The 11239-nt window shown below is 41.0% G+C and overlaps 1 long non-coding RNA gene across 1 annotated transcript; it reads left to right on the forward strand.

The window, feature by feature from the left end:
- The first annotated feature begins 517 nt into the window (after positions 1-517).
- Positions 518-8904, forward strand: LOC128497425 (uncharacterized). The gene is made up of 2 exons (XR_008354314.1): positions 518-597; positions 8731-8904. It is a non-coding gene; the product is annotated as an uncharacterized LOC128497425 (long non-coding RNA).
- The last annotated feature ends 2335 nt before the right edge of the window (positions 8905-11239 follow it).

The following is an 11239-nucleotide window of genomic DNA, read 5'->3' on the forward strand; positions in this document are numbered from 1 at the left end:
GCATGCGCAAGTTCCGGTCACTGACGTAGATTTTTTTTTGTTTGTTATATTCAAATCTTTATTTGAAATAAGTGAAACTTAAGGCCGCTGTGCGCCAAGGATCATAGCTTAACGTCAAATTACTAAACAGGCAACTACTGAACGTGCATGTAGAGAAGACAATAAGACGAGGGAGTAAGTCACATGCGATTGTTTGATTAAATGTATTATGAGATGATGGCTTATGACATAGTTGTTTCACTGTTCTAGCTAACATGTTGCTACTGTCTATAGGATAAGCTGCTAATTGATTATGTCAAATGTGGTATGGCGCACACCACTGCGGTAAGTCATGTCCGTTTCAATAAAGTTATTTTTTTTTCCTTCAGCGTTCCCCTTCTGCGCATGCGGCGACCTGTCAGAGTTCTATACTCTAAAGACTATTACTGTTTGACGCAGTACACTTTTACAGTGGAGTTAACAATTTTGACATTGGTCAGCGACGACGGCCATTCACGCGCGTCAGATTACTGAGCCGTCAACTTTGAGAAAGCGAATTTTGGAATGGAGACACGCGTTCGTGTTGTGTTATACACCGGGTGCTGTTTTGTACGATAGGTGCGTTGTCTCTTGACACGCGCCGCTCCGCAAGCGAATGGTTTGGGTGCTGGAAAACGGTAGCCGCTTTTTATTTTTCTTTAGGGGTAGAGTCAATGATTATTGTGCAATTTAGCGGGCTGTGATTTTATGTGCCGTGAGGGATCCGTTTACAAAAAGGAGCGTTGCTTTAAGCTCGTTGACTTCACTATAATGCAGGTGTGAAGCTTAGAAGCGCTTGGCTGGCCCTTTATAATGTATAGTTAAACCGCTGAGATTGATTCAGTTTACCCATTAAATTATGCTTTATGCAGGGCCTTCTCCAACCTTTTATCCCTGCATTGGCCTTTTATATTGAATAGAGAGGGAGCTGGAGCCATATCTCTGCCTTTAAGAAGAATTGGAGGGCCTGACACCAAGGTCTGCTCAAAGGCACATGTATCTTTACATTTTTCACATCGAATATATAAATATTTATATGATCATTTATATAGATTGTTGTTTTTTTTTTTGCACAGCGCAACATGAATTAAAATCCTTTTGGGGGCTTCTCATACATTTTTGGTGCTCTCTCTCTCTCTCTCTCTCTCTCTCTCTCTCTCTCTCTTTCTACCATTTGTTCTTTAGTTTTTTAAATTAAATTGAATTGCTTTTTTTGCCTGTTTTACCAATTAAATGCGGGCTGGTAGTTGAGCCAGGCACACTTTGAAACCTTTAACCCCTCCATGACAATTGACGGTCTGGGCACGTCACGTGAAAGCAAAGGCTAACAATTGACGTGCCAGGACCGTCGTGACTTCAGATGGCGCGTACATCGCTTTCTGCACCCAGCGAGATCGGCATGAGGGGCGTCAACATCTGCCATACACTGTATGTTTTACAAGAGTTTAGGATCGTTGATCGCCTCCTAAGCTTCAATGGTGTCGCTGAAATGCCTCGATAGTGAACACCCACCCCAGGAGGTGCTGTGACGCCTCCGGAGAGCGGCCACAACTGCCGTTGCAAGTGATTTTTGCCACTCGTAAGATGCTGGTGCGCCCTGTAAACAAAAGTTGAAGAGTTCTCTCCTGAGAACGCTGGCTCCACTTGCAGGTTGAATGCAGGTACTGCATTCAACCATGAAAGTCATTGGAGCCCAGCTTTCTAATGTAATTAGTGAAATAAATGTGTAAAAAAAAATGGTAACATCTAAAAATAATTTCCCACCATCAGGGGAACCTTCCAGTTTCAAAAAATGTTTTTTTTTTTGTTTGTTTTTTTAAATATTTATTTATGAGAGAGTCCTAAAATTAGTGCTTCATGTTCTCACATGGAAGGGTTAAAATACTGGCATGTTAAATGTCAATGGGGTGTCTACTTTAAAAAAAAAAATAAATAAAAAAAAAAAAAGGTGTGATTTGATGGGGTAAATTGAGTTGGCCGGGTTCAACAATGTCCCAATTAACACAAGGAGAAGGATGACCACATGCCTAATATCCAATTTGAAAAATGCACACGTCCTAAACGTGGCTTTTTAGACCCCAAACAACCCAACAAACCCATGCATGTATCACTGTACTCGGGAGATGTCGCTGAAGACACATACCAGGAGCTGTAAATTCATACATAAAGTAGGTGTGTGGGAAAAATACGCACAAAAATACTACAGCAAACTTTGACAACGGCTGGTTGTAGAATAAGTGCATGGAAATAGATGAAATACCAGCATTTGAAATACCCTGGGGTGTCCGGTTTTCAAAAATATATGGTTTTATTGGCCACACTGAATTGTCACGAAGGGGTTAACTAAGCACCAGTTGCTCCCTGGGTACAAAAACCATTGCTGTTATTAGTAAGTGTCGATGATGATGTATTCTTTGTTTAATAAAGTTGTTATGTACCAGAATCGTATGTCCAGGTGTGATGTTCTTTATGTGCTTTACCCCCAACCACTGAGGATTATTACTTAAACAGCGATGAGATTTTATTTCTCAGCTGGGAATAAACGGATACCTGCGACAGATCGCTTCCGACTGCCTACCTCTCACCAGTGGAGAGCTCGCTGTATTTGAGCGATGGCCGTATCCATTGACTACCGTGATGACTGATGAGACTTCAATTTAAATGGCATGTGTGGCAGTGGAAGCTTCATTTCTAATTATTTTCGTATTTACACATTATTGTAACTTTTAGGGCTGCTGTGATACATATGTGCTAACTAAACATTCAGAACTCCTACAAAAGGACTGTTTTTCTTAAAGTGGGACACTTGGGTGGAGTGGAATATACCTCTATCAAGGGGAAATTGCTTGCTTCCCAAGGGAGTAATGGTGTTATATGCCAGCTCCTGCCAGTCCTTTTTACAGCATGTCCTGACCTAGCATTTGTTTTGTGTATGTAGTTTTTGGGGTCAGCAGAAAGCCTTTTCACTGCAGACACAAGCCATGTGGTGATGTGCATTCTGCGCTGTGTACGGGTCAATGGTTCTTTTTAAAGCTTGACCTCCTTCCAATGAATAAATCACTCGAGGGAGTGCGTCACAATTAAGTTCTGAGTGCTTTTAATTATAAGCAAATTGGCCAATGTTATACGATTAGGAGTGTGCCATAAAATCTTGGGTATAATATGTGCAATTTACAGAAATACTGATGAGGGTGCATATTATACCCGAGTCCTTAAAAATAAGACGTACCTTTACTCCGTGGCTGCAATACTGCCTATCGGTCGGTGGTAGTGATGAGAGCCGTCTCCATCAGCGTTCCCTCAGTCCCAGCACACTGACTTAAGGCTGAGCGCTAGGGTGTGATGTGAGTTCCAGCATTCAGACGCAGGCAGCACGGGGCGAGGGAGCGGGAGAACAGACCAATCACCAGCTGCTGTGCCGCAAGGAAAAGCCTCCGGAGCCTACAAAGGTAGGTAAGCTGGCAGGGGGTCCTTAGTGTACATGTGAGTTTGTGTATGTGAATGTGTGTACCTGGAGTCAGGTGTGCGCATGACACACACGTACTTATTTTTTTCCTAATACTTTTGGGTGAAGTGTTACTTGCGTGTTATACTTGGACACACATTGTTCCTGAGTTTTTGTGGTATTTATATTAGTCGCTGTAAGAAAAAATATTTTGGGCTAAGGCTTTTATGTATTTCTTTCCTCTTTATAAGTGTATCCCTTATTTTGTTCTCTGTACCAACACAGGGGAGTGTTTTTTTCTTTTCTTCTAATGTAGAAATCATTTTTTGGGTGTGAATTCGCTTTCTTTCAGTAGGAGACATAACTAGAAAGGTAGGTGAAGAAGGGATGTAAAACAAGAGTAAATCGGGATTGTGCGGATAACAAAAGCCTCCAGAAATGAACTTTGCAGTTAAAAATGCGTATTCTGCAATCAAGCCTTCGTGAGCTCCCTGTATTCCACTGGTTGCTATGGCGACATTACCACTTTTGTAAACTCTGAACCTCGGCACTAGTATTGTTTTATCTATTAGATTTAAGATTATAATATAACTGTGGCTCGTATTTTGACTGTTCCTATTAGACGCTAGATAATGGTTTGCAAAGCCGGCAAGAACATTTCACTGATTGTTACTGTAATGAATCCACGTCTCCTTTGCTTTGTCTTTACTTAACCTGCTATGGATTGTGTCGCTTCCAAACAGGAACTCATAAAAAAAAATATTTATTGTTATTACTGGTATCATTATTGTTAAAGTGCATGGGATGGCTGGAGTGTCCTGTGTTCTGTGGAACAACTCAACATTTCATGTTTTATTAAGTTTTTAGGCCGCTTCATATAATGTGTATATTGGTCCACTCTACAGGTTACATACCCTGCCTCCATATTATACTACCTTGTGGTTAAAAATAGTCTTAATCACGGGGAGGAAAGCTCCAGCTAATGAGCGTCTATGGGAAAGTGACTTCATTAGACAAACGAATCTTTGTTAACCTTCCCATAAACAAATCAGCTCAGTGTGGTGTTTGAGCAGGAAAATTCCCCCAAAATATCACATGGCCGACAACAATGGCGGCTTCCAGGTCTGCAGATAAAGGGAGTTTATTGGAGCAGAATATAAAAGCACTTTTCTAGAACGCCGTACACCTTCATTACAGCACAAACACCACTGTATTAGATGCTCAAAAGATGCTTTAAGAGGTCACGGGCAACAGATCTTGGAGAAGGTTTACTTTACTGTTCAGCACAACCCTGCGTCTCATTACTTGTCCTTTACAGCAGCAAATGCGTCTTGGTCTGAATGTATCTGCGCGTCTCCTTTCTGATCAGTGGTACTTTTTTACTTTGTGTTTTAAAGCACACTATTACAGTGAAGTCATTGGAAGTAAATTACTTATTACAAATGTCTGAGTACGTATGAAAACGCTGGCCCTGTACAATGGGTAAATGTGGCATAACAAGTAATAACATAACCATTTGACAGGTGAGGAGGGCCAAAACCGATGTAAAGAACGTTTTTCCTAAAAATTGGAGTGACAAGAAAACACATAACCGGCCATGGTAATATAACTAATTTAGTTGTAGTAACAACACATTCTCTCTCTCATCACGCTGGTAATATTTGGTAAGTACCATATTTCAAGTGTGCCACCTAGTGGTCGGTGTAAGTATTTCATCACCGAAAAGCATCTTTTTGGTTTACAGTTGGGGTATACCATTTATTGCTGATTTTTCTTGGTTCATGTGGGTATGACCAGATAATTCTGAGTTCTTTCATGGCACAAGACAAAAAAGAAGCCCCCCTCTAGATTTGCATGGTCATCTGCATGTTGGGTATATTGCTGGGTCCAACTGAAGGCTAGATTGGGCTGCTAGTTTCCACAAGAACAAGGAAAAATTAAACATTACTATACATTAACCAGTAAACAACTTACTCCTGTAGACTAGATACACTTAATCTACGCAGATTCCATTTGCATCACTGCCTAGCTTTGAACTCTTTGCTTGGGGCGAGCGTCTTTACTCAGCGCACTCCATAGGCAGTAATTAAATGGAGTGGCGGTGGGGAGAGCTACTATTGTATACTATGCCATGAGATTTTGTTGGTGGGAGAATACAACTTTACCTATGACACAATTCAAGAAATACTGATGCAGAAGGAGAAAAGGGCCTGATCTTGTGAGTTCACAGTGTATTTGGTCTGTATATGATGTCATACTCATGACTCAAGACCAGGTGTCGGTGTAAAAGGCAGTGGGCTATCTCAAGCTTTCTGCAGATTCTGGAGCCCATGTGCAGATACATCCTCTGCCTTTAGCTATTGCAGAGCAAGATGGGGGTAAAGAGGTAGACGTTTGTCTGCTGTTGGACGCCTTGAACTTACTTCTCTGTCCCTCTACACCAACAGAAGGGTCTCGTGTTTGTTTGGGATTCTGGAACTGCAGTTGCACCTGTGCACAAAAAAGTGTTTTTTTTAGTGTTTACGTCTTACTTTTATACCAAGTTACTGAAGGCTGTCTTCTCACACAATGAGAATGCTGACAAACACGTTCATCCTGTAGCTCGGAGCCAAGCCCTTGAGATTCAACTTCGAAAAGGAAAAGAAAATAAGCCGGTTGCTTAATTATCAGAATATGTGTCAAGTTGCTGCATGTGTTGCCGATAATAATCTCATATCCATCACAATATCCCAGCGTATTGCAGTGTGCGCTGAAACCTCAGTTATACCACACATATACTCTACATTAAAGAGACAGCCTCTGATTCTTTTTCCTAGAAACATAAGTGATCTGTAAGGACTTAGCTTTATGTGTATGATCAGAGACATATTTACCTCGGGCGCTGCTCTAACTGCCCCCCAACTGCCCCTCTGTGTCTTTAATGCGGCTCCTGTTGACGTAGTCTATGGAGACAAATGGGCCGCTTTAGAGAGCAGAGACATCTCCTAAACATCAACCTTCTTGACAGAGCAATGGCATTTATAACGGGCATTTGTATCGGCACCACTCTGCTCCACACTGAAAAAAGCTTTTACGCTACTACCGGATGTTATAAAAAGAATATTCTGCTATGACCTAAACAAAAATAACATTACTCACCCAGGGAGACAAATGCATATTTTTTTCAATTTACCATTTTATTATATATTTTGTATAGTTACACAAGTGCAGCTTGCAATATTTTGGTAAATCTTGTGATTAAAACAAAAGAAATGAAATTATTGCTCTTTACTACCCAGATCATGCTTTCATAAATGTATTCAACATCAATTGAAATATCTTGACCCACAATGTTTATATAAAAAATGAGGGTTCTACTACCTGATTACGAACGTGAAGTTCCACATAATAACACTAGATGTCAGCACTGCCTTCTGGAAGCCTAACATGAAACGGCGCATGAGCTCATGAGTCCGAGATCTTTTACAAAAGGATAAGTCTTTGCTTTTAATTGATAACATTTAATAAATACACTTTCTAGGCCACTACCACCACGTTCGCTTCTAGTTCAACACATGTAACAAGAACTTTATGCAACACTTACACCAGGGTTGGATCCTTTGTGTGCTTTTAGTATGGTAAATTGGATCCTGTTATTATATATCGTGTTAATGGTCACCTGGCTTGGTTCCTCCCAGACTTAATGATGCCAATCCCAATCTGCATACAGTATGCAAAGTACTAAAGCAATCTTCTAAACCTTACAAACATGGATAAGGGCAACTTGGTCTGCCGATTTCATTCCTGCTGTAAAAACCTCAAACCATACTTGCTTCTTGGTCTTGTCTTATTTTTAAGATAACTATGATCACATTAACCGTCATACGATAATTGGTGTATGTACTGTGCTTTCATATAAACAAATAAAAATACAACATGCAAAAAGATTACACGTAAGATTCACATTTCTCAATATTCCAGCAGAATTTGAAACAAGGAGCTGGATTCTGCGTGTTAACCATGACGCCGGCACCATTTATTGGATTTATACAGTGAATAAACCAATTGATATCAATATTCTGCTACAATTTAGGAGTTCTAATCTATTTTACAGATGAGAAAAACTGCCCAGTGAAGTTATCTTATAAACCGAGCGGAACAGATTATGTTCTACAATGTTATGAACATTTACTACGAGTCCTTGGGGTCAGAGACGCAGACAGGGAAAGAACGTTGTGTTGCTATAGAGCTGCCTTCGCTAGAGACTAACGAGCTCCTCTTTAGTAATGTTGCTTTTGCTGAGAATAAAATAAAAGAGTTTGTAAATATTATAATTACTCATCTTACAAAATAAATGTTTTTCCTAAAAGTAAAGCACTAAGATTAAAATACATGCACCCTATTCACGATGTATATTTTATGCCACCTGTTTTAACTCGTTAAAAAAGTATCCATCTATGGGGGTCCGTCACTGAGCAAGAGGGGCATCTGTCTCAGGTGCCAGAGGGCGAGGGATGCCCTTTAAATCCCAGGCAGAATTGGCCTTCTACGGTGATGTTTAGCCCTGCATTGATATTAGTCTATAAATACAGGTCGGATCACTCTTTAAATCTTTGAATTTAATACTTTTGTAACTGAATACAGCATTAAAAACCTCATTCCTAGTAAAGCTGAATGCACAAACCCTTTCCATAAAGTGGAACAGCACCTTCAAAACGGAACCGCTGGGAGGAAAATTCGCCGGGTGCCTTCCATTGCCCTACCGTGTTAACTCTCGAGCCCTCATAAACCACACACCAGGTTAACCCCATATTCTCCAAACTCAAGGTTACACTTTCTCCCTACCCCTTGGTGTTTAATGACCGAGCTGGTGAGTTTACCTCTAGCACTAGAAGCACAGGTGAGTTATTTTGCACACTATAAAGATATTTGGGGGTTATATTTGCACCTATTCTCATCCTCTAGATTGTAAGCTCTCTGAGCCGGGCCCTCCTCACCGGTTGTCTCTGTAAGTCAATTTTTTATGTTACATACTACTTGCTATGTCCTGTCTACCCATTGTACAGCGCTACAGAATATGATGGCGCTATATATAAAATAAATAGTAATAATAGTAATGTGCTGCTGCTGTAGCCAAATCTGTTGTTAAAATGCTTGTTTGCAAGGCCCGTCCGTTTGTGATGCAGCCTGAAATCTCGTACACGCACACACGCTTATTCCTGTAGGGAGTTCTGCATTTTCTTCCGCCCGTCTTCTCTCTGATAATATTTATTCATCATCTCCCCCAGGACAGAGCCGGCTCTCCTAATCTTGTTCTACCCCGGAGGATGTAAGACGTGGGATCTGCTAAACAGATTGGGCTCGTGTTTTCTTTCTCTAATGCTTGGAAGATTACTTAAGTGTCCACGAAATGTTACCCTGTCCATGGTACTGATCTTAAGAGAATAAAAGTGCAGAGAGATTTATATTACATTTTTTGCTAAAAAGAAAAATTAAAGGTTTGAAGATCTGCATAATTTTTCCACTTTTTGGCAAAAGGGTTACAGAACTTACATGATCTGCTGTATGTAAGATTAACCTGTGACATGCCACCTGTGACAAGCATAGAAACATAGAATTTAGTGCACATAAGAACCATTCGGCCATCTACTCAGCCCGTTATTCCTGAAATAAAGACTCGGACCCTGTCAGTCCTTGGTCTCCTCTTAGCTCCAGCATAGCTTTATGCCTGTCCCATGTATTTGTAAAAATAACCTCTGCCACTTCTGATGGGAGGCTGTTCCATTTAGCCACTACCGTCCCAGTAAAGTGAAATCTGCATTAATAGTCCAGTGAAAAAACCCAAATCGTCCCCAAAGCTTGCAATCTATCATACTTCACTAGCCAATAACGGTATTATCTGTATCGAATTTGCTCTTTTTCTTTCTACAGCTAACACTGTCTGACATTAACAGCCTTCCAGCAGACGCCTAAAATATAAGCCCATTTTTGGGTAGTAAAGTATGTAACGCAGTATGCGGAAAACATAATTACCTCCAAGATACAATGTAACCCACTCCAGTGAGCGCGGGGATTACTGACCTGCTTAATGACAGGTCTTCTGCCTGCTTTATTCTCTGGAGAGTCCTTGATGTGGAGATTAACCTACAATGGGGATTTTCCATGAAATTTCATTAAGGGCAGCAGGTGCCTCCTGGCAAGAGGGAGGGCAGTTGGTTTAAGGAGAACGAGAACAAGTAATCGTTTTACAGACTGCGGAGGCTATTGCGCTGTATTAAAGGTGCTGTTCTACTTACTTTAAGAGTTTAATAACTAAATGCAGCATTAGAAATATTATTTCGGCTCATCTAATCTGCCCATTTTTCTTGCTATTAACTCGCAGACCTTAATTAATTGTTGGTCTTGTCTTAGATTCAGTATAGCCACATGCCTGGCCCGTGCATATTTGAATTCCCTCACTGCGTCAACCTCTACCACTTAGGCTGGAAGGTTGTTCCACTTATCCACCACCCTCTCAGTAAAGTAAAGCTTCCTTAAATTAGTTGTCGGCTTGTAAATTATGAGTACCTGCTTCCGACTGAAAATCTCTGTCACTGATTAATCTTGGTATAACCTGATGATTGGGGTAGGGAACATCTGGCAATGAATGCAGCTGCTGTGGTTTATTCATGCTCCACATCCACACGCTTAACTTTACACCTTTCTATATGTTGGCCCCAAAAAGGGTTTCAACGTCAAATTATGTCTCTCCTTTTGTCTTGGGCTGATACTGCAATATCCATTTTTGTTTTTGAGAAAGGAGCCAAGGAGGAGACCTCCGAGCCTCCAGTGCCACGCTGACTGGCATACGCGCAGTGGGAGTAATTATACGTATAGCGCTGGGATTTTGCCCCTGCAGCTGCATTGGGCAGACGTATAATTAAACGGCCCGCCACAAGACTAGCAGTCTAATTACACACGTGGCCACAGCCGCCATTGCAGCCGTAGTGACTCCCGCGGGCCACAAGTATACCGGTAATTAGATGGCGAGCCTTAAGACCAGCCTCAGGGGAGGCAGCCTACTGGGGGGATCTCACAGTATCCCGACAGGCCAGTCTGGGCCTTGTTGACGCCTGATGCTCTAGTACCATACACTAACAGACACTCATGTTAACGCCACATGCTAACATAAATCACTCTATACCCATATACCGGCACACACTTATGCTAACACCATGCGCTGACACTCATTAACAGCATAGAGTGATACACACACTTACTCTAACACCATACACTTACACATATACACACATGCTCTCAAACACTATATATATATATATATATATATATATATATATATATATATATATATACGCACACTCACTCTCCTTCTATCCCTCTCCCATCTTCAGTGCAGCTCTCCTTCCCTCCCTTTTACCTATCATGGGTGAGAGGGGGCTGAATGAGAAAGCGGTGGGTAGACTCTTGGCCCCGTGGTACCTTGATCATAAGGTCCATTTGACTACTGTACTTATTATACTGCTGTATTTGTACCTCTCCTTTGTTAACTGTAAACACTATGCAAAAATATATATACATACTTTACGGCACTATAATAGAAAGCCTCTCTCGGGCTGGCATGAAACATACGATTTTCACATTCTGTAATGCAAAAAATTGGGAATTATGTTGAAAAAAAATACACAGCATTATATTCTTATTAAATATGCAGGAGATTTAGGGGGATTAACATAATACCCCCTGCTGCTCCATCGTTACCAGCGGTGAGGCTAATTTGCCTATTGCTTCTCTCTCTAA

The sequence above is a fragment of the Spea bombifrons genome, chromosome 5, assembly GCF_027358695.1.
Source record: "Spea bombifrons isolate aSpeBom1 chromosome 5, aSpeBom1.2.pri, whole genome shotgun sequence".
Taxonomy (NCBI): Eukaryota; Metazoa; Chordata; class Amphibia; order Anura; family Pelobatidae; genus Spea; species Spea bombifrons.